This window comes from Geotrypetes seraphini, chromosome 3 (assembly GCF_902459505.1).
Source record: "Geotrypetes seraphini chromosome 3, aGeoSer1.1, whole genome shotgun sequence".
NCBI classification, from domain to species: domain Eukaryota; kingdom Metazoa; phylum Chordata; class Amphibia; order Gymnophiona; family Dermophiidae; genus Geotrypetes; species Geotrypetes seraphini.
The window spans coordinates 340,385,462-340,410,513 of NC_047086.1; the positions used below are offsets into that span (position 1 = coordinate 340,385,462).

Here is a 25,052-nt window from a genome sequence, read left to right on the forward strand (position 1 = left end):
CCCGGAAGTGACGCGGCGGCAGCAGCAGCACTGGCAGCCGCAGCAGGTGACAGACCGGGCCGGCCCACTGCATGATGGGAAGGCTCGGCCGGGGTTCTGTGAGGGCAGGCTGGAGGTGCGCGCCGCCGGCTTTGCCCGCTCCTGTCCCGGAGCTCGCGCTTCCCATGACGGAGGCGCAGTGAGGAAGGAACGCTGCCCTGTCGCCGGGCGGCCCCGGTAAGTTACCACCCGGAAGGGGGACCGGGAAGTCCAGTCGGCGGAAAGTGGGAAGAAGAAGGGGACATAAGGCAAGAGCTAAGTGGCCGCCTTGTCCTCTGTTTCATCTCTCTCCGGTCACGAGTAACTCCATTTAGGTTCAGGACGTATGTCGCGGGGTGAGGTACAAAGGAACATCTACAACACCCCCTCCTCCTCACTGGGCTTTCTCCACCTAGCTAGCTAGACTCCCCAGTGGTGCTCGCAGGCCCAGCGCCACTAAATATTTACTTAGGATTTCTGTGGCCCTCACCCCCGGTTAAGTGTTCATTGGAGGGTCTGGGCTCTACCGGCGTTTGAGCGTTAGGATTCTATGCTGCAGAGCCCGAACATAGAAGCTGGGCAGCCTTGATTTGTGTTGGAGCAAGATGTGCCTTTTCCCCTGACAGACCCGCCTCCTTTCCCCCCTTCTCGTTTCCGCTTCACTTTTTACTTTGCTTGTTGGTTCAGTTTGGAGGTTTTTTTAAATTGATAGATAAGCTTACTCACTGACTGATTGCTTTAAACCTTCGATTTAAAGGACTTCTGTTTAACTCTAAAGGCCTGCTTTTTCAAGATCACGAAGGCTATATGTAAGTTTATTGTAACCATTGGCTATAGAGAACTGAGATGATCCACTTTACTAGACTAATTTTACTGGGGTATAAGTGTTTCAGAATGCTAAAGAAAAATTTAAGATAAGGTTATTATCTCAATCTGCTTTCTATTAACCTGTATTGAAAAGCTTGCACCTTCTCGAGGGCCTAAAGGGGCACCATAATTGTCAGGTAAGACGTTATGTTTTACTACTCTGATAGTGACTTCCTTTTACTGTGCCCCCAGGTGCTCTCTCTGTCCTTGGCTCTATGTGTTAACATTTTCCCCCTGAAGTCTAAGAAAAGTACTTCAGTAGATATTAATATTCAGAGTTATGTAGGTGAGCCAGGCAGAAGCATTATTTAAAGGTCGTCTCAGTTGAAACCAGTGAAGCTGGCACTGACAAAGGTAAACTAAAACGCTTGTGGCACTGGAATAACAATAAATATTTTATGTAATTACCTGACACATGACAGTGGCTCTCACCGGTTACCATTTGTGTTACAGCCAAGGCTTTCCTGATACACATTTGATTATAATTTGCTAAACCAAAAAATTATTATATAGAAACAGACTATGATTTCAGGTAAATGCTATTTGGCTCATGTTTTATCTTGTGGTATGAATGAGTAATAGGTTTTATTTTCACATCCTTGCAATTGCAGATCATCTGAACCCATCCTTCATCTTGAATTGTTGCTACCTTTCCACGATTCATCCTATTTGAGAATTTTTTTACCATGTATCATTATACTGCAAAGAAAATGTTTTTTTTAACATTACTGTGATGTGTGCTGCCTTTGTTTCATGTCATGACTCCTTTTCTCAAACTTCCTTTCTTACTTTGTCTACATTATAACCTTCGAATATGTAAAGATTTCTCATATTTTCTCATTCTGTAACTAACTTGGAGTAGTCCTCAGGATACATCCAGACAATCTAATTTAAACAGTATGCATAATGAATGTGCATGTGAGAAATTTGTATGCACTGCTTTTTAATGTATGCTAACTTTTCTCATTCATATTTATGGTCAATATCCTGGAAATCTGACTGGGTATGTTCAGAGGTCTAACTCGAAAATCGCTGGTATACAATATTTAGGTTTCATTTCATAAGTGTTTTGGTGCAGACTCTGCACCATTTTGTTAGTCCTCTGCATGGCTTCTGTGCCATCCATAGCTTTTCATGATAGGGCCTCCAAAATGATGTCACCAAGAGGAGTAGGGTCATACAAATGACCATCCAAAAAAGAAAACCACCAGAGGTAGACCAAAGTTGAGTATTTATTCAAAAGCCACCAAAAAATGAAAATCTTTGACATGGGGCTGTGTTTTGGCATTAATCGCCTGCCTCAGGACAGGAGTTGTAATTAGAGAATGACACAGGGACAAATTTTTCCCCGTCCCTGTGGGAACTCATTTTCCCGTCCCCACAAGTTCTTTTCCTATTCTTGCCCCATTCCTGAAAGCTCCATCCTGATCTGCACAAGCCTCAAACACTTTAAAATCATAAGTATTCAAGACTTGTGCGATTAAGGAAGAGCTTACAGGAATTGGACAGGGACAGTGACAAAACTCAAAGGGACAGGGCGGGGAAATTGAGTTTCTGTGGGATCAGGGATAAATTTATCCCCATGTCATTCTCTAGTTGTAATGTCTTATAAATCCCTCTGTTGTGTGCTACTAACAGTCTGAGCACAAAAGGGATCAATTGATGCTGTCACAGCACTGTATCTTGCCAGTTTGTGTTGGATAACAAAACAAATTTGGTGAGAAAAGCCTGTTGCTCCTAAATCGTCACTGTGAACATGTGTGGGAAAAAAATTATGCATACTGTACTCAGCAATGATTTGTGTAGAGAAATTCTAATAAAGTAGATTCTCTGTTAACCGGAACTCAAGCAACCACCAATAAAAATGAAAATAAAATCAATTTTTGGTGGAAATTTAAGTGTAAACTTGGCACGCCACACCTGAGTACATACGCGCTTTGTCTACCATATGTCCAGTAGATTGTCTGGAACAGTTTATGGTATAGTATGGGATATAGTATTAGTTAGGCCTATTTTTAATAGTAACTTTCAAGCAACCAAAAACTACGTTCATCCGGCATCTATCAATCCCCATGGGTGCTGACTAACTGAGAGTCTACTGTATTTTCCTAATGATTATACCTCGCATACTACTCCCTATGCACTGTAGCATTTCTTCAGCATTTCTCACTGCTTTGTTGCACTGTTGTGGAATGTTTTGTTTATGAGAGTTTTAGTGATGCACTGACCTTCAGACAAAAGCTAATGTCATCAGTGTGGTTTACATAAACAGTGTCTATATAAAAAAAGATAAAAATAAAATTATTCCATGCTCTAAAGACCCAATTTGGGTTGAAAAATTCACAGCTCCTGAAACATCTACCTAAATAAGATTTTCCAGCTAGCTTTGAACAGACTTTAGAGAATTAATTCACTGGGTAAGAAATTGGGCAGTGTTTCAACAGGAATGAGCAAGGTAGCTAAAAACAGACTTTTAATATTACATCCAGGTGGATTACAGAGATGATCACCATGTTTCATTCAAATAAGTACATTGTACTATTTCCTTTTCTCATTATGTTGTTCTCTTGGATTTTTATGCTTCAAATTTTACATTAAATTGTAGTTGCTAAACCCTTGTTTATAACTAAAGCAGTCAATTCAAGAGGGCCTGGGATAGGTACGTGGGATCTCTCGGAGAGAGAAAGAGTTAATGGTTACTGTGGATGGGCAGACTAGATGATCCATTTGGCTTTTATCTGCCATCATGTTTCTATGTTTAAATTACATTTGTATTCTCCTTACCCAAATGGCATATCTACTGTGGTGTAGATCCTAACATCATTTGTAAAAGACAAACATTTCTTACTGACCCATCTGCAATATTATTTATACACATGTTAAACGTAACTGGACGCTGATCTGATTTCATAGCTACTTCACTGATATCCTTCTTTTCTTTGGTGAAAACATATTGCCTTCAGTTGCCAGTCACCCAACCAGTTTCTAACACAGAGTGTACTGTCTTAGGACTTACTTGCATACTGCTCATCTTTATTTGTAGTACACAGAAGGCTCATAATGTCAAAGCTTTACTGAAATCTTAGTACACCATATCCAGTATTCATCTGTGATCTAATTGTTTGGTCGTACGGTTTAAATGATTGATATGGTCTTCCTCTAGTAAAACCATATTGCAGTGGATCTTGTAATCTGTTGGGCTCCATAATTTTGCCCATCAGATGTGCAGATCTGTGTTTCCTAGTGTCACCCATTCCTCTGTATCTACTTCTATTTAGAAAGAGAACAAATTTCCCTGTCTCAAAAGAATAATAGAACAAAACTAGAAGTGATGTTTCCAATATTTCAAGTTCCTTTTAACCTAGATCAGGAATGAGCATATTTGAACCCAAGGGTTATGTTAGGGGGCCAGTGAGATCCAAGGAGCAGCGGATAGCCCCAAGGAGTTCCAGTTCAGGGTATTAGTAGTGATCCTTCAAGAGGTTAAAATAATATGCAGGGAGTTTGAGGTTAGATCACTCCCAGTTCACTGATTTCACTTTCAACTGGAAATGACATGCTATTGCTATGGTGTCGTTTCTTTCTCTATACTATCACCAAAATCCAACCCTTCCTCTCTACCACTACCAAAACCCTTATCCACATCCTTAACACCTCTCACCCTGACTACTGCAACTTGCTTCTCACTGGTCTCCCATGTAACCATCTCTCTCCCCTTTTATCCATTCAGAATTCTGCTGTATGACTTATATTCAAGTTTCAAGTTTATTTATTTTTGATATGCCGTCTTTCAAAATACATGTCTAGACAGTTTACATTATAAAAAAAATTATAGGAAACAGTTAAAATAAGTAAATAAAAACAATAATTTATCAGATACTAGTATTTTAGCCCGTTACATTAACGGGTGCTAGAGTAGATGTCTATTTTGTTGTTTTTTTTCCTTTGTCTCTTTCTCCTTGGACGCTGTCTGTCTGTCTGTCATTCTTTCTGTCTGTGTCTCTCCCTGGCCCCCTGTCTATCTTTCTTTCTGTCTCTGTTTCCCTGGCCCCCTGTATTTCTCTGTTGTGCCTTGCCTGCCTGTCTCTCAGTGGCCTCCTTCCTATGTCCACACTGTCCCATCCTATGTCCTTAGTGCCCTCAGTGCCTCCTATGTCCTTAGTACCCCAGTTCTTCCTTCCCATGTCCTAAGTACCCCGTCCTATATCCTTAGTGCCCCCAGTGCCTCCGTCCTGTGTCCTTAGTGCCCCCAGTGCCTCCGTTCTGTGTCCTTAGTGCCCCCAGTGCCTCCGTCCTGTGTCCTTAGTGCCCCCAGTGCCTCCTTCCTGTGTCCTTAGTGCCCTCAGTGCCCCTTCCTATGTCCTTAGTGCCCCCAGTGCCTCCTTTCTATGTCCCCCTCACTGCCTTCCCGACTTTGACTCAACCCTACCCCCGAAGCCAGCCTGCTTGCCTGCCTCCCTCCCATCCCCCCTGTGCAATAGGACCGGTGATCAGCCTGTTTCCATCTCCCTCCCCGCCACCGTGCAGCCCATTGACCCTCCCATCCGCCCATCCCACAGCGAGATGACCTCGGCATTTTGTTTCCGGTTCCGGGTACGTTTGTCCAATCCGCTGCCGAGCCTGCAGCCGCCGACAGCCGCCGTGGTCTGCAGCCGCCCACAGCCGCAGCGGCCGACATCCGCCTCGGGGGATTCGCGCACATGCGCACTCCTACCTGCGATGCCCTACAGCCGCACGGAAAACGGGAGCACGCAGGTGAGAGTGCGCATGCACGCGTAGGACCTTATTATATTAGATTAAAAATACTGGACATTCAGATTAACATACATGAAACGGAAGGAAAGTAGGAGAGGGAGAGGTTGTTTAAAATACATCGAAGTAAAATTAATTAAAAAGGGCGGTAAGTGAGGAGCGATAAAGATATTAGAGGGGGAATCATTTCAACAGAAGTATTAGATGTTTCAAAGCTACACATAAGTCAGGGAATTAAAAGACAGAGGCTGATTCTAGAGAGTAAAAGCATCTTTAAAGAGGAAAGTTTTAAGATTGGTTTTAAATTTTCCGAGTGAGTTCTCTAACCGAATGTCTAATGGAAGGGCATTCCACAGAGAGGGAGCGGTAACTGAAAAGATGGATATGCGAGTAGTGTCGTAAAACAATTCCCGTATTGACGGTATAGAGAGTAAATTTTGATTATTTGATCAGAGGGCCCTTGATGATGAGTAAGGGATCAAAAGTTTATCTATGAATGCCAGTTGTTTAAGAGTTTTTTGTTTTAAAAGTGAGGAGGAGTATTTTATAGGAAAGACGATGAGTAACTGGTAGCCAATGAGCTTTACGGAGGAGAGGGGTGACATGGTTAAATTTTTTTGTGTGATAGATTAATTTAACAGCAGTGTTTTGTAAAAGTTGTAGACGGCAAATTTCTTTCTGGGTTATGCCTTGATAAAGGGTATTACAGTAATCTATGGTTGAAATTACTGGGTGAGCAGAGAATTGGATAGAGGGAGTGTGTTAGATATGGCGTATTTAGATTTTAGCAAAGCCTTTGACAGTGTTCCACACAGGTGTCTAATAAATAAACGGAGTGCCCTCAGGCTGGTTCCCAAGGTGACGGACTGGGTCAGGAACTGGTTGAGTGGAAGTCGACAGAGGATAGTGGTCAGTGAGGAAAGGAATGTTAGTAGTGTTGTGCCTCTAGGTTTGGTTCTTGAGCCTGTTTTATTTATTTATTTATTTTAACATTTTTGTAAGCAATATTGTTGAAGGGCTGTTTGGTAAGATTTGCCTCTTTGCAGATGATACCAAAATCTGCAATTGAGTAGACTCCCCTGATGGTGTGAATATCAAGAGGAAGGACCTAGCGAAGCTTGAAGAATGGTCTGAAATATGGCAACTAAGATTTAATGCTAAGAAATGTAAAGTCATTTATTTGGGCTGCAAAACCCTGAGGGAACAGTACAGTTTAGGGGGTGAAGAACTTTTCTGCATGAAAGAGAAGCGGGACTTGGGTGTGATAGTTTGTGATGATCTAAAGGTGGCCAAACAGGTTGAAAAGGCAAAAGCTACAAGGATGCTAGGGTGCATAAGGAGAGGTTTGGCCTGTAGGAACAAAGAGGTACTGAGGCTCCTGGTGAGACCTCATTTAGAATACTGTGTATAATTCTGGAGATCGCACCTTCAAAAGATATAAACAGGATGGAGTTGGTCCAGAGGAAGGCTACTAAAATGGTCAGTGGTCTTCATCATAGGGTGTAAGAGGACAGGCTTAAAGATCTCACTATGTATACTCTGGAGGAAGGACAGGAGATATAAGAGACATTTAAATATCTATGTGGCATAAATACATATGAGGCAAATCTTTCATTTGAAAGGAAGCTCTGGAATGAGAGGGCATAGGATGGAGTTAAGAGGTGATAGGCTCATGAGTAATCTAAGAAAATACTTTTTTACAGGAAGAGTGGTAGATGTGGTAGAGGCTGTGTCTGAATTCAAGAAAATGTGGCACAGGCACATGGGATCTCTTAGGTAGAGGAGGAGATAGTGGATGGGCAGACTGGATGGGCCAGTTGGCCTTTATCTTCCATCATGTTTCTATTCAGTATTCTTGCTCTTTTGTCATTATCTGTCTTATAGTGTCACTTTTGTACTGCCTCTTTTCATTGCCCTAGCTACAAAAATGTCTTGTTACCTTCCTTAACTACCTAGTGTGTAGATTCTTTCATAGTTTAATATGTAAAGAATGATTTGCATAATTTAATTGTTGTTTTTATTGTACAGCACTTGATTACACACCTACTCAGAAACAGTCCAATGCATATTACAAACATTTAATATAGTTACAAAACATAAAAAGGATAACAATAGTGTATTTAACATAGACAATTAAAACCCACTGACTAATCCAGGGGTGTCCATTCTTACCCCTTGTCAGGTAGGGGTTTCAGGATTTATGCAATGCATATGCATGAGATCTGTTTGCTTACAGTGGAAGCAGTGTGCGCAAAATAGATCTCATCCATATTCATTGGGGAAATTCTGAAAACCTGACTGCATTGTGGTCCTCAAAGGCTGAAGTTGGACACCTCTGCCCTAATCCATCTCTACCATCCCATTCCATAATATCCTGAGCCAATTCTAAATTAAACCCTAGAGACCATCTCATCCAAAACTAGTAACACCACATCTGAGCAAAATCAAGTCAGTGGGAAAGCCTGGCTAATCATTAATTTTCTCATGGAAAAAATATCTCACATAGTAGTAGATGGCAAATAAAGACCTGAATGGTTCATCCAGTCTATCCAATAATTAATCACACTCATTATTATCAATTCATGATTTAAAACAATAATGAATGTAGTGGTATAAAATACTTGATCCTGGTCTTTCTTTGCCATTTCTGTGATAGACCCTAGAACAATATTTCTTAATTCAGTCCTGGAGTACCCCCTTGCCAGTCAGGTTTTCAGGATATCCACAATGAATATGCATAAACTTGATTTGCATACACTGCCTTCATTATATGCAAATTTATTTCATGCATATTCATTGTGGATATCCTGAAAACCTGACTGGCAAGAGGGTACTCCAGGGCTGAGTTGAGAAACACTGCCATAGAAGTTGGAGCAAAAGGATAGTGGATTACTGGAGTTGCTGTGGAAGCCCATTTCAGCCTATCCCAATCTGTCTTGTCATATATGGGTCACAGACCATAGAGGCTTGCACTGGCCTTAGTTCTTCACAGTCCAAGAGTTGTCATCCAAGTACCACTCAACCCTTATGCAGTCATTTATGTTCTGTTTTTTCATACCATCCATATTTTAATTGGCAATCCTCTGTATTCATCCCATGTATTTTTTGAAGGGTACTCTGGGATGTATCTTTAAACAAAAGTCTGGAGCAAATAATTTTTGACCACTGCTCAAGCTTTCTTAAATCACTCCTTTTTTTTCCTCTCTGTTCTACTATGAGTCATCATCACACGATAATTAAGGTAAGTAGCAATATGTTGTGTCTCTCACATACTGCTTTATTGAGCCAATTGCTACCTAGAAAAGTACACATTCTTATATCAGACATATGGTAGCACAGAGAGAACTGAGCATAGTATGAGTAGGTGACGGCAGATAAAGACTGAGATAACCCATCTAGTTGTCAAAGATGATTAGGGTTCTAACTGCTACTCCATGTAGGTTCCCTCCTTTCCCACCCCCCATACCTTCATTTAAGGTTGTAACTGCTGCTTCATGCAGGTTATCCCCATTTTTAGAAGTCTTTTTAGAAGTGCAAAAAGTCAGTTCACTGCTGTTCTGAGACAGTGTTCAATACTTGATTTCCATTCTCTTGCCATTTAGAAATCCTCTATGTATATCCCACTCCTTTTGAATTACATTATTGTGTGTTTGTTTATGACCTCTTTTTGGGAGGACATGTCAGGCATCCACCACACTTCTTTGGGAAAAAAAAGATGTTGCTCCTGAGTCTTTTTGCGACTTCGTCATAGTCCCTAGTTCTATGGTTTCCCTTCTGGTTAAGGTTTGTATATTTGAATGAAGTATTAAAAAGTTCTATCCTATTTTCTCTTTTCTTCCTTTACTCTATTCATATTTAGGTCCACCTTGCACCATTTTGGTTGTTTTCCACAGGACTGCCTTTTAGTGACTTAGAATGATCCTTACTGAGATATTATTTATTTGCTTATTTCTAAAATTTATATCCTGCCTATTATCTAGGTGGGTAACAAAGTACATACATAAAATTAATCTGCTTCACATACATATGAAAGACAAATACATAAGTCATGGCAAATATTTTTTTCTAAATCAAAAAATCCAATCAAAAAATGTTATTAGCCGAGTGGTGGAAATGCTCACTGAAAAATCATTTCATTACAGTGGAGAAAAGGCCTCAACTTTATTTAATATGCAGACGGCAACCCAATGAGTTTTTCAGCCGTTCTTATTCTGTATCATAGGCAAACAACTCCACTACTTTACAAAATGCAGTCTTTCAAAATGGGGACATATCCCATCATTGTGCACATGGAACAGGAAAAAGAACCTAAGGAAAGATTTCATTTATCTTCACAGCTCTTAATGACGTCAGGATCGTGATCCAATGCAGTAATCTTCCTGCTTGCTCGGCATTAGAGTGAAGGTAGGAAACTGGTGTCCAGATCCTAGAAGACTCTTGTTTCACCAACGAATGGTTTCTTCAGGGAGTTCCCTCCTATTCCGTCCACAATTCGGCTTCACTACTCAGTATGATTAATAGCCCCGTTATTGATGACGTCATTTCCGCCGGGAACTACTCACAGAGCATACCATATTATTATCGTATTGTCTACGATGATACCTAGATCCTTTTCTTGAGTGCTAATCCCCAAGGTGGACCCTAGTATCCGATAACTGTGATTCAGGTTATTCTTCCCAGTGTGCATCACTTTGCATTTGTCCACATTAAATTTCATCTGCCATTTGGACACCCAATCTTCCATTTTCCTAAAGTCCGCCAGCAATTTTTCACAATCTGCATTTGTTTTAACAACTTTGAACAGTTTAGTGTCATCTGCAAATTTAATCACCTCATTTCTTTGGGAAATACAATCTCTACTCCATCTGAATTCTATAGAGATGGTACCCCCTGCTCAAAAGAGTCAGGGCTTCTACCCCTGGTATTTTCTCATCCCAAAGAAGATGGGAGGTCTCCGTCCAATTCTAGACCTCAGAGACTTGAACAAATTCTTAGTAAAAGAAAAGTTTTGCATGTTGTCCTTATCGACTCTATATTCCCTCTTAGATCAAAACAATTGGCTAAGCTCTCTGGATCTAAAAGAAGCTTATACCTACATACCAATTCATCCTGCCCACAGAAAATTTCTAATGTTTCAGGTAGCCCATCAACACTTTCAGTACAATGTTCTGCCCTTTGACTTGGCATCCTCGCCCATAGTATTCACCAAGTGCCTAGTAGTGTCAGCAGCTTTAAAGTCTCAAGGACTCCCATTTTTCCTTATCTCAACTATTGGCTCATAAAAGATGCCTCTCCTCAAGGACTGTTCTCTTTAACACAGTCAATGATTCTGTTTCTTCAGAAGTTGAGGTTCGAAGTGAGTTTTCCCAAATCTCAACTTCAACCCTCTCAGACTCTTCAAGTCATAGGAGCCCTGCTAGACATGATTCAACTCAGGGTGTTTCTACCTCAGCAAAGACAAGGCAATTTGATTCAACTTTGCAATCAAGTTTATCATCTTCCATCCATCTTAGCCAGACATATGATGATCCTTTTTGGTCACATGGCCTCCATAGTCCATGTTGTCCCCTTTGTGAGGCTCTATCTCAGGTGACTTCAGTGGTCTCTGGCATCTTAGTGGTCTCAAGCTCTTGACCCACTCTTTCACAAGAGATTACAGTCACATCATCCCTTCATCAATCTCTGCAGTGGTTGATGAATTACTCCAATCTTTCCAAAGGGCTCTTGTTTCAAATTCCTCCACTTCAAAAAGTTCTGACCACAGACTTGTTCAAATATGCTTCGGGAGCTCATTTGGACAGTCTTTGTACACAGGGTCACTGGTCCGCCAAAGAGCAACAATACCATATCAATCTCTTGGAACTGAGGATCATTTGCAATACTCTTAAGATTTTTCAACACATTATATCCAATCAAGTCACTATGTATTATATCAACAAACAAGGAGGAGCAGGTTCTCTCATTCTTTGTCAAGAGGCTGAGAACATTTAGAACTGTGCTACTGATCACAACATATTCCTCAAAGTGGTCTATGTCCAAGAAGAAAAGAATACTCTGGCCGACAAACTCAGCAGGTTTCTTCAACCACATGAATGATTGCTTTACTCCTCAATACTGCATCAAATATTCTCTTTGGAGGACTCCTCAGATAGACCTGTTTGCATCCCCTCTCAATCACAAACTACCTCAATTCTGTTCCAGACAGTACTCCCCTCATCGAATAGAGGCAGATGCCTTTCTCCTAGATTGGACACACAAGTTCTTGCATGTGTTTCCACCAATTCCTCTTATACTCAAGAAATTAGTCAAGCTCAAGCAGCAGTCAGCAACCATGATCCTTGTAGCTCCCCGGTGAACCAGATAACTGTGGGTTTTCCTTCTACTTCAGCTCAATGTAAAAAATCCATTTCTTCTGCAGAGTTTTCCATCTCTTCTCATGTAGAATCAAGGGTCTCTCTTACACCCCAAACTTCAGTCGTTGCACCTGACAGCTTGATACCTCTTGGGATGACCTCAACTGACACTGATCTTTCTGATCCTGTCAAACTCGTTTTACATGTATCCAGAAAACCGTCTACACAGCAGCGTTACCAGCAGGAGTGGACACAGTTTTCAATGTGGTGTACTTTTCATCATCAAGATGCTTCATCTTCTTCTATATCTTCAGTATTGGATTACCTTCTCCACTTATCCAACTCAGGTCTTAAAACCACTTCAGTCAGAGTTCATCGTAGTACTATCAGTGCTTTTCATGGGCCAGTCATCCCCTTGTTTCCAGATTCATGAAAGGACTTTTCAATATTAAACCACCTCTCAAACCGCCTCCAGTGGTTTGGGATCTCAATGTTGTTCTCACTAGACTGATGAACCTCCATTTGAGCCAGTGTCTTCAGGTCATCTTAAATATCTCGCTTTTCCCTCACTAAAATCGTGTCACCTTAAAAGATTCTACAAAAGAACCTTCTCCTTTCAAGCAGCCAAACTAAATTCATGGCTAGCCCAAATTATACTTGATGCCTCTTCATACCTCAATTTTAGAAAGCATATTAAAACTCAGCTATTCAACAGACTAAATCCCTAATCGTTCCCCATGACTATCCCCGCTCTCTCTTCTAAGATTGTTGCCCACTCCTTACGGCTTGTATACATTTTTCCTTGTATGCTCCTTCCTTATGGTGTGTATGCATTTCTCCTTACTTAAATTGTATGCATGTACTTATTGTATCTATTATATCTATTGCATGTATTCTGCTGCATGTACTTATTGCTACATGTAATTATTGCATGTACTTATGCATGTCCTATTGCATATACTTTTTGTACATATGCATGTATTTTTTTCTTGTTCCCTTCACTTAAATTGTAGATGTATAACCAGCATGTTAACTTTTATAATTGCTTTGTTCATTTTTTTTGTTGTCAACTGCAATTACAACTGCAACTGTTTGTATTGAATCTAACTGCTGTGAACCGCCTAGAACTCCCTGGGTATGGTGGTATACAAAATAAATTTATCATTATTATTTCTAATCTCCATCACTTCCACTTGTCAAGTGAGCGAGCTTCAAGCATTTGTGGCAGATCCACTGTTTACAGTTTTTCACCATGATAAAGTAGTTCTCCGCATCCATCCTAAATTCCTACCAAAAATAGTCATGGAATTTCATTTGAATCAATCAATTATCCTTCCAGTGTTCTTTCCCAAGCCTCATTCTCACCCTGGAGAAACAGCTCTTCATACTTTGGACTGCAAACGAGCTTTGGCTTATTACTTACAGCGGATTAAGCCACATAGAACATCTCAACTGTTCATCTCCTTTGATCCTATCAGGTTAGGCCGGCCTGTAACCAATAGAACTATTTCCACATGATTGGTGGCCTGTATTGCCTTCTGCTATGCTCAGGTTGGGCTACAACTCGGGGGTTGTGTAACAGCACACAAGATCTGAGCTATGGCAGTTTCGGTTGCTTTCTTACTTTCCACTCCCATTGATGAGATTTGTATAGCTGCTCAGTTCACACATTCACATCTCACTACTGTCTGGAATCTTATTTCAGATGGGATGGTCAATTTGGCCAAGCAGTATTAAAAAATTTATTCTCTTAATGGCCAACACTCCCTCTATCCCATTATAGTAAGCTATAGAGTCCCACATAGAAACATAGAAAAAGACGGCAGATAAGGGCCGCGGCCCATCTAGTCTGCCCATCCTAATGACCCTCCCCTATTTATCTCTGTGCAGAGATCACATGTGAGAATATGCTGCCTGCTTGTCCTGGGATAAAGCACAGTTACTTACCGTAATGGGTGTTATCCAGGGACAACAGGCAGATATTCTCACAATCTACCCGCCTCCCCTGGTTAGCTTCTTAGCTTACTTATGGAACTGAGGAACAGCAAGCCTATGTCAGGCGGGAAGGCACTTGCGCATGCACAGAGTGGGCAGTTGGAAAGTTTCTACTTGCTTTTAATACTGTCCATACCTGGGCTCCGTGGATTACATTGCCCACATGTAAAACTATCTGCCTGCTGTCCCTGGATAACACCCGTTACGGTAAGTAACTGTGCTTAATTTTTTTCCCATGAAAGAAAACTAGTGTGAACCAAACTTTTAGCAGGTGTTTAGAATTGCAATGTGGGTTCTGTTTTGCAGATATGACCAGTTTTTTGGTAGCTATATCAGATTTTTCTTGGTCTTTGAGATCTTGCTTTGACTTCAACCACTACTAAATGGGGGATATCTTTCATTATGCAATTTCCCTTTTCATTAATCTGAGTAAAAGCAATTTAAAAAGATTACAACTTCTACAAAATACAGTGGCTAAATTAATATTTGGGAAAAGAAAATATGATTGTCTCTCCTTTTGAGGACTCTTCACTGGCTTCTGGTTTTATCGAGAACTCGGTTCAAATGTGCTAACTTAATATTTAAAATCCTTCATGGAATTTTTTTTCCGTTGGTCTCTGTCTCTTAATTCTTTGCAGTTGTTACATTCAAGAGCTTCTCAAAGACATAAACTTGCTTTCCCCTCTTTCAAAGAAGGTCATACATTTCATTCTTTTGTATTTTTTCTTTGTGAAAATTTGGAATGATCTTCCTTCTGAAATCAGAATCCATTTCTCACTTCAAAGATTTTGAAAATCTTTAAAAACGCTACTGTTCCAGAAATCATTAACAGATTCTCCTAATTTATATTAGAAGATTATAAATAATAATGCTTTCCACTTTGTATACTTTTATTGTAATGGTCTGTCTTTATGTGATGAATCAATTCTTGTAAACTGAGTTGAGCCCTTTCTTAGGGATGACCCGGTATAAAAACCTAAAGATTGGATATATTCACATCTACTGAAAATAATTAGTCTACCTATACATAACCCTTCAGTATAAATGACATAAATTACTTCTGGTGGAATTCTGCGCAAAATATTTTGGAAATTCTGCAAAGTTTATTTGTAATGTTTTGCATAGAATTCTCCTATCCAGAGGCCTGAAATTCCTTTCTGCCTCTCATGTTCCAGCCTCCTCAGTTCCCTCTTACTCCAACTTCAGTTCTGTCTCCTTCTAAATCCCACCCCTCTCTCGCTTGCATCCTGAATCCCTTCCTTGGCCCCCATAGTCTGGCATCTCTCTCTCTCCACTGGCTAAGAATTTCTTCCTCCCTTCCCACCCCGTTTCTGGTCTTGGTCACTCTTCCTCTCTCTACCACCCCTCAATTTCCCCTTATGGTTCTAGCATCCATGTCCCCTCACCCCACTCACCACCTCTTTTGCTTGCATCCTGAATCCCTTCCCTACTCCCCATAGTCTGGCATCTCTCTCTCTCCCTTTCTACAGTCAAACATCTCTTCCTTCTCACCCTGCTTTCTGGCCTGGGTTTCCTTCTCATCTCCTTTCCCCTCTATTTACTGGTCCATCATCCATGTCCCTTCCCCTCCTCACCCTGCAGGTTTACCATCCATGTCTACCCTCCTACTTGCAGTCTAGCATCCATGTCCCCTCCCCCCACTTGCAGTCCAGCATCCATGTCCCTTCCTCTACCCCATTCTACTTTCAGTCCAGCATCTATGTCCCCTCCTCTACCCTCCACCCCACTTGCAGTCCAGTATCCATGTCCCTTCCTCTACCCCCATTCCACTTTCAGTCCAGCATCCATGTCCCCTCCTCTACCCCCACTTGCAATCTAGCATCCATGTCCCCTCCTCTACCCTCCACCCCACTTGCAGTCCAGCATCCATGTCCCCTCCTCTACCCCCACTCCACTTGCAGTCCAGCATCCATGTCCCCTCCTCTACCCTCCACCCCACTTTCAGTCCAGCATCCATGCCCCTCCTCTACCCTTCATCTACCCTTCTACTAACAATCTAACATCCATGTCCCCTCCTCTACCCCCTACTTGCAGTCCAGCATCCATGTCCCCTCCTCTGCCCCCTACTTGCAGTCCAGCATCCATGTCCCTTCCTCTGCCCCCCTACTTGCAGTCCAGCATCCATGTCCCTTCCTCTGCCCCCCTACTTGCAGTCCAGCATCCATGTCCCCTCCTCTGCCCCCCTACTTGCAGTCCAGCATCCATGTCCCCTCCTCTGCCCCCCTACTTGCAGTCCAGCATCCATGTCCCCTCCTCTGCCCCCCTACTTGCAGTCTAGCATCCATGTCTCTTCCTCTGCCCCCCTCCTCCACTTGCAGTCCAGCATCCATGTCTCTTCCTCTGCCCCCCTCCTCCACTTGCAGTCCAGCATCCATGTCCCCTCCTCTACCCCCCTCCTCCACTTGCAGTCCAGGGTCCATGTCTCCTCCTCTACCCCCTTCTCCACTTGCAGTCCAGTATCCATGTCTCCTCCTCTTCCTCCCCTCTCACAGGCCTAGCATCCATGTTCCCTCCTCTACCCCCTCCAAATTGCGGTCTAGCATCTGTGTTTCCATTCCTCTCCCCTACGCGGATCTGGCTTCTCTCCTACTGACAACCCCCCCCCACACACACACACACACTCACACTTTGAGATCCGACATACCTTTGGGTCTCCCAGAAAAGCAGTAGTGGCAGCAGTCAGCTGGCAGAGGCAATGCTGTGAACAGGCTGATCAAGGCCAGCCCTGCCAGTGCCTTCCCTTTGCCGCATCATCCATCTACAGGAAGTAATGTGGCAGAGGGAAAGCCTCGGCAGGGCCGGCCGCAAGCTGCCTGTTCACAGTGCTGCCTCTGGCTGCCACCCAGGCTGCTTCTTTTGGAGGCTATAGATATGTCAAATCTCAAGATGGGGAGGGGGGGGGGGTCATTCGAAGGAAGAGAGGTCAGACCTGCGCAGGGGAGGAGGAGGATGGGACGGGAATAGGGGCAGACCTGAAGGTTTGTGTAAAATTCTGCATGGATGGAGAATTCTTTGCAAATTCTGCACTGCGCAATTGCACAAAATTATGCCAGGAGTAATACATTTAAAAAGAAACCTTTTTTTGAGTGCAGTGATTATTACTGAGATGGTATGTTTATGTTTGCTATTAAGATAACATCCTTTGAGCACAAAACTGTTAAAAATGCCAAAAATACTGAAATTTCTTGATTTTTATTTATTTTTTTTTCATCTTAGTGTGCAAACCAAAACCTTTAAATACTGTATATATTATGTGACCGCAAGTAATCTGCATCATTCTAATTCAAAATTCTTTAAGTACTTACCATATTTTTCACTCTATAAGACACACTTTTTCCTCCCCAAAAGTGTGTGGAAATAAGGGTGCGTCTTATGGAGCGAATACCCCCCCCCTCTCCCGTTACTTTATTTAGTTGGTCTGGCGGTCCTGCCCTTCCCTTCAGCTCTCCCGAACTAGCTGCAGCAGCGTAGAGCAGCGCAAAAGGCAGGTGTGCGCTTTTCTTGTGCCTGCCTTGTCCAACGCTGCTACGTGAATGGCTGTCATCAGTCACGTGAGAACTGCCCTATCCCGGCCTACCACTAGACCACCAGAATGGGGACAGGAAGCAGTGCCTGGCAAGTAGTGTGGGGTTGGGTGCAGAGCTTGGCAGGGATAAATATGTTCAGAATGTGTGTTTTCTTGTTTTCCTTCTCTAAATCTAGGGTGCATCTTATGGTCAGGTGCTTCTTATGGAGCAGAAAAATACAGTAACTTGTATATCTTTCAATACTGCTTGATATTTAATACAGACTGTCTGCAGCCCCTGACATGGACCATGTTTAGCATAAAACTTTTTCAAGAGACCCAGTCCATAACACTAAAAATTATTTACTCCAGAAATTCTTAACTGAGTGTTTTAATGTTCAAAAGACATCAACTGTTCCATTTAACTTCCATTTTTTTTATAAGCAGAAAAAAACAATGATAACCTAGAGAGGAACACCCACACATATAAATTCCACAAAAGTGAATCAACTGCTAGATTTGAATTAATCTTAATTATGTCCATTAGATACTGTCAGGCTTGATTCAACTGCTAGATTTGAATTTACTTCTGTGTCTCCTTTTTTTTTACTTCTTGTCCGATTTATCTGTAGAGACATTTCCTCTCCTTATTTGATTTTTCTGTTTCTTAACAGTGTTTCTGTCAGTTTAAATTGCTGGCTTATAGTTTAGAAGGTTTTTTTTAGACGCCTTCCTACTCTGTAAAAATTAATTACCTTAATGTTCAAATTCTTATAAACCTATTTAGAGGAGGAGCCCATAGTTGTTTAAGGTAGTCAAAACAACAATCACAAGCTGAGAAGTAAGAAGGGACAGAGTATTTGTTCATCAGTGGAATTGTTTTTATCTGTCTAATTGAAGGCTTAATGAATCACTGCGGTAAGAATTGGCCTTAATGTGCCTTTATTCCATGCACTAAGGCTATTTTTATCGCAGCAATCGAAAAGCCTTTTTTATTTATTTATTTATAGAATTTTATAATATTACCAAGCATATACATCTTGTACAGTAAAGTAGATCAAACAACATAATAAACTAAATTTCCAGAAAAAATATACCACAATCATAATTAAATTTGAAAATAAAGATAAATAAATGAAGTAATAATAATCTAGTTGATCACACACTAGTCCTCCATGTATTGGATCCAAGATTTAAAGAGTAGAACAAATATAAATCAAATAAATTAAAAGGAAATGCATGTCTTACTACAGTGCGGGGGGCTAACCTTCCATGGGCGCTGTTATTCCTTTCTCAAGACGTTTCGCTGAGAGAAAACTAATCAGTTGAGACAGCTCTGTAAAAATATACTTCAAAGATAAATATCTAACCACACATTTACATGGATATCTCAGAAAGAAAATACCCCCTATTTGAGTCACTCCAGGTTTTAGAAGTAGAAATTCTTTTCTTCTCTTTTGAGTCTCTCTAGAGACATCAGGAAAAATCTGAATATGATGTCCCAGGAAGTCTTTGGACCTATTTTTAAAGAAAAGTTTTAATATCCAATCCTTGTCTGGAGCCAAAGCCACAGACAACAAGAGAGTGGCTGGAACAGCCAATTCTCTATCCGATTGTTCCAGAATTGCGGAAATGTCCAATGATCTGTCCCGGGATTCCTCAATCTTTCCTTCTTCTTTGGATTGGGGCTTGGCAGGAAGATAGTACACTCTTGTAAGAGGAGGTAAGGAGCTTTCAGGAATTTCCAATATTTCCAAAAAATACCTTTTCACCATTTCTCTGGGAGAAGTTGACAAGATCTTTGGAAAATTTATAAATCTCAAATTGTTAATTCGACCATTATTCTCCTGAGCTTCCAGCTTCCTCCTGAGTATTATATTATCTTTAACCAGCAAATCTTGATTTTGTTTTAAAGTTATTAGCTCCTTACTTGTATTTTGTGACTCTGTTTTTAATTGAGATATATCCTGTTTTAACATTTTTATTTCTTCTTTTTGTTCTTTTAATTCCTTGTCCAAACTTTTTATTTGAGGATTTAAAGAATTCCCCAAATTCACTACCAAGTCCCATAATGCTTCAAGTGTAACTTTGGGGGGTTTTGTAGGTGAAAAAAGTTGTAAAGGTGTAGTGTCTAACTGTTCTGAAGTTAGCTTTACCTCAGTGGAGTCTTGTATTCCCCCAACCTCTGTTGTCCCGGTCGCAGGTCCTTGCAGAGAGAGCATGTCACTCTGCGTTGTTATATTCGGCGAGCCCTCCATGCTAGCCTCTGGAAACAAAGAAGCTACCTCCTCGGGTGCATTCTGGTCCCGTGGAGAGCTGGCTGCTTGCGGCGTCGGTTGAAGGGGTGGCATCCTGAGGTCGGGGCTAAGAGTAACATCGAGCCCAGGGGATCTCACCACCGCGCTACTCTCCGGCGGCGTCCCTAGCGAGCTGGCACCCGACTCTTCCTGCTCCCGCTGTAGGCGTCGGAGAAAATCATCTATGGTGACCGCTGGGGTTAAGGGTCGTCGGGAGGCTCCTCCGACGTTCCTTCCCCGTCTTTTCGGCATAATTAAAGGTAACTCTCGACGGCGTCCTCACTGCAGCAGAGATGCAGCGGCCATCTTGGATCCGGGTGTGTCCCTTCTTTGTCAAGCCTTTTGTTTTGAAAGTAATTTTTTTATTATATCAGCAAGTTCACACTTGAATACAGACAACGATAACATTTTGGGAGATAACAAAACATTCCCAAATCCCCAACCCACCCAAACATCCCCTCCCCACCCCACCTGGGCAGCAGCAGCGGAAGCAAACTTAATGAAAGAAAACCAACAATGTAGGAGTGAAAGTCAGGTCACACATCCCAAAGTTGTTGTTGAATATTCGTAACACAAGTTAAACTAAATAGGTACCAGCATTGGCGGAACAGCCTTCCCTTTTTTGCTGTCAAGTCCATAATGTCCCTTCGTTCCAACAACATTTGATGCAACATGAGTGATCGCCACTGTTGTAGAGAAGGAGGTTGAGGCGAAAGCCACTGAGTCAATATACATTTCCTACCCATGAGTACAGTCTTTCGGAGAAAAAGTGCACACCCCGGTCTAGGTGGATGAAAGCGAATTTGTAAAGTAAAAAGAAAACTGGGGTGTAACCTCCAGGAGCATCCCCAAAGCTTGGCCACCGCAGACACCAAAGTCAGCCAAAATGTAGACACCAGAGGGCAGGTCCAAAACATATGTCCGAAAGATGCCAGAGGGTGGGCGCATTTTCCACAGCCAGAAGACGCGCTAATCCCCATTGTCATAGCCCTCTTAGGTGGATAGAATGCTCGCAACAGAAATTTGTAATTACGCTCCTTCTCTGCTGAAGATAAGGTAGGATCATTCCCCACATGAAGGCCCTTTCGTAGCATCTCATCAGATATAGGTACTTGAAGGTCAAGTGACCATTTCTGGGCTAGAGTAAGAAGGTCCAACTCTCCGGATAGGTCCTGCAGGAACCTATGATAAAATTTCAATGGGACATGTTCTTGGGCCGTTAAGTCAAGCGCTTCCCGTAAACTAGATTGAACATCCTCTCTTAGAGGTACAGGTGTCAAAGTCTGTAGGTAGTGAGAAAGTTGTCGGAAAGCAAACCAGTCCCCAGGTAAAATGTGAAATTTAGTCTGCAGTTCAGCAAATGATGTAGGGATACCCGTGTCTTGTACCACCTGGAACACGTAGAGAAGACCCAAAGAAGTCCAACGTCGTAAAGCTGCCGAGTCCAAGCCGGGTAGGAAGTCTCCGTTGCCGGCCACCGGGAGATAAGGCGTCGCCTCAGAAGAGATTTTCAATACCCTACATAACCTCTTCCAAGCTGTACGCATGACCTGCAAAAAGGGGTGGAAATGCAGCAATGGCAAATCTGGCAGATGTCTAACATGTATAAGGTAACTAAAATTATAAGGTCTAAAATCAAGACATTCATTCTCAGGCAGGGAAAACCATGTAGAATTGCAAAACCAGTCATGTAGATGTCTTAATTGGCATGCAAAAGCAAATCGGGAAATATCTAGCAAACCCAACCCCCCCCCGATGTTTTGGCAACATCAACTTGGATAACGCTATCCTCGCCCGTTTTCCTTGCCACAAATAGGCAGAAAGATGTGAGTTAAGTCGTGTTAAGTGTAATGGCGTAAGCATAATGGGCAGCATTTGCATTATATAAAGCCATTGCGGAAGAAGCATCATATTGTATAATGCTATTCGACCAGAGAGTGATAGGGGGAGCGTCCTCCAACCAGCAAGGGTGGTCAGTGTACGATGAAGTAATGGTGTAATATTAATGGAATACAGCCTGTCCAGGTCCTGAGGTATCACCACCCCCAAATAGGTCAACTGAGATGGAGCCCACTGTAATGGAAAGTCTCCCTGCCAACCGATACGTACCGCAGGTGACGTTGGCAGTGCCAAGGACTTCTGCTTATTAAGCACTAGACCTGAATAGAGATTAAATTCATCCAGAAGTTCTAGCGCTCGGGGCAAAGAACGTTGTGGAGAGCCCAACGTAAGCAGAAGATCATCCGCAAATGCCAGCACCCTCAGCTGGGAAGAGCCCTCTGGTAACCCCACAATTTCATCATCCCTCTGTAGAGTACGTAGCAAAGGATCTAAGTACAAAAGAAAAAGTAGTGGTGATAATGGACATCCCTGTCGTGTCCCTTTGCCCACCGAGAAAGAGGGAGAACGCACCCCATTAACCAAAACCGACGCTTTGGGACCAGAGTAAAGTGAACGTATCAACGCCAGGTAACTATCTGGAAACCCCATATGATATAAAACCTGGAAAAGATAATGCCAGTGAACTTTATCAAAAGCTTTCGCCGCGTCCAACCCCACCAGCAACCCTGGAGACTGGGCCCGTTGAGCTCGAGAGAAGGCCAGAAGCACCCAGCGCACATTAATTACCGATTGACGAGAACGTACAAACCCCACCTGTTCTGGCACAATAATAGTAGGAAGCAGGGGGGCCAGCCTATCCGCTAAAACTCGAGCCAAAATTTTTAGGTCAACATTTAACAATGATATCGGTCGATACGATTCAATGTCAGTCGGCGGTTTAGATGGTTTCGGGATCAAAGTGATCAACGCGTCATTCGCATACCTCGGAAAGGTGCCACAATTCTGGACCTCAGAGTAGTAATTCAAAAGGGACCCCCCTATAGATGACGATAAGATCTTAAAGAACTCCGGAGAGAATCCGTCCGGACCAGGAGCCGTGCAAGGCTTCAAAGTTTTAATTGCCTGTAGGACTTCCTGAAGTTGTAAAGGTTTATCTAATCGAGATATCTGAACCGCCGACAACTTAGGCATCCCGGCATCTTCTAAATAATCCCTCACGTCCGGGCCTGTGTAAGGACTCGAGGAGGAATAAAATGCTTCAAAATAATTTTTAAAGCAAGTGGATATGTCTGTCGCGGACGTCAGTATATTCCCTGACCTCTCTTTTATCATCGCAATGTATCGAGATCCCTTCCAGCTTTTTGCTATTGACGCTAACAACTTCCCCGTTTTGTTACCATATTTATAAAATCGATATTTACGAAAAAATAATAATTTTTTTGTCCTCTCATGGATAAGAGAGTTTAATTCAGCCAATGCAGCGGTATATGCCTCCCTGGCGGTCACAGAGGGGGTATGTAGCAACTCCCGTTTCAGGCTAGTCGACTGCCTTTTGAGCAATACTATGCGGTGTGCAATTCTCCGTGCCCGGGAGGCCACATAAGCAATCACATCCCCGCGTAACACTGCCTTAGCAGCGCCCCAGAATAATATAGGTTGATCTATATGTTGTGCATTAAAAGTACAGTATTCATCCCATTTGCCAGATAAAAACTCCCGGAAGTGAGGGTCATCATGTAAATATGAAGGGAATCTCCATCCGGAACCAGCACCCACGGGACCCCCCACCGCTACATCTAACCAAATCATATGATGGTCAGAAATCTCAAGAGGGCCAATTGTTGCCTCTGACACCCAGGCAAACTTGTGTTCAGAGAGTAAGGTGTAATCAATTCTGGAAAAGGTTCCATGTGCCCTGGACTGGTGTGTATAGTCTCTGTCGGTGGGGTGTAGTAACCTCCAAGGGTCCACCAACCCCAAAGCTCGACACAGATAGGGGACTTGTCAAGCCTTTTTTTAAATTATTTTTATTAATGACCATGCACTAATGTTCATCAAAGAAATGAAAGAGGAAAAAATGTTTCAATCCGATAACACTGAGGAAAATGATTACAACACTAGACCTAAGAAAACTTAATGCTAAACATTACATTACGTGATTTCTATTCCGCCATTACCTTGCGGTTCAAGGCAGATTACATAAGATTTACCAGGAGGTTACAAGAATTTTAACTTTACATAAGAATTGTCATAGGAATTACATAAGAATTGTCAGGACTTGAGGTGATACATGTTGGGTAATTGGAAACATTTTAGATTTGAAAGGGGTAGAGATTGTGGTAGGTGGAGTTTGGGAAGGAACTGGTCGTGTTAAATAGGTTTTATGTATTTTTTGAAGAGTAGGGTTTTAGTTTCTTTTTTGAAGGTTTTGTAGTCTGTGGTCGAAGACAGCAGACTGGTGATTTGTCTGTTTAGTTTTGTTGCTTTGGTGGCCATTTGATTGTCATATGGTTTTCTTTGTTTGACATTTTTGGTTGGTGGGTGTGTGAATAGTGAGTGGATTCTCCTGTGCCTGGTTGAGGTGGAATGAGTTAGTCGGTCATTCCAGTACGATGGGCTTTCTCCATTAATAGCTTTGAAGTAGGCAGTAGAATTTGAAGTGCACTCTTGCTTGTATTGGGAGCCAGTGTGAGTTGTGGTATGCTTCTGTGATGTGGTCATATTTTTTCATTGAGTAGATGAGTCTTAAGGCTGTATTTTGTATTGTTTGTAATTGCTTTATCATGGTCACTGGGCAGGGGAGGTATAGTATGTTGCAGTAGTCTATTAGTACAAGGACAAGAGATTGTACCAAAAGTTGGAATTGATTCCTGTCGAAGAATTTTCGGATTTGTCTTAGGTTTCTCATAGTTACGAATGATGCTTTTATTACTTTGTTGATTTGAGGTTGCATGGTACAGCCTCTGTCAATCAGTACTCCAAGAAGTTTCAGTGTGGGTTGAATGGGGTATGAGATCAAATTTATTACTAGGTTTGTTAAGGTTGTTAATTTATTACTAGGTTTGTTAATTCAAATATGATTATTTCACTTAGAACCAAATGTAGAATATAACTACATTTATTATACTTAGAGACCTTGAAGACTGACTAAGACTGAGGTCCCAAATAATAGTCTTATTCTCCAGTCATCACACACTTGCTATTTCTATTTGTATGCTTTTCACTATGAACCGTCTCAACACCACTTTTGTGAACACTATTGGGGGCATAATCAAAAACCTTAGATGTCTTATTAGTCAAAACGTGCAAGTGGGCATTTTCAAAACTGACTTTCTGGACATCTAGCAGGACGACTTACCCGCTGTGTGTCCAAAGTAGAAATGGTTATGTCAGTAGGCATGC

At 42.0% G+C, this 25,052-nt stretch overlaps 1 protein-coding gene across 5 annotated transcripts in view; it reads left to right on the forward strand.

Moving 5' to 3' along the window:
- The first annotated feature begins 29 nt into the window (after positions 1–29).
- The window catches only part of AFTPH (aftiphilin), a 132,727-nt gene continuing 107,704 nt past the window's right edge, over positions 30–25,052 (forward strand). For 2 of the 5 annotated variants that reach the window (XR_004538699.1, XM_033936288.1), the window contains exon 1: positions 30–216. The gene's annotated coding sequence lies outside the window, so the exon portion shown is untranslated. The remainder of the gene's footprint in view (positions 217–25,052) is intronic. The other 3 variants (XM_033936289.1, XM_033936286.1, XM_033936287.1) reach the window with 3 other exon arrangements.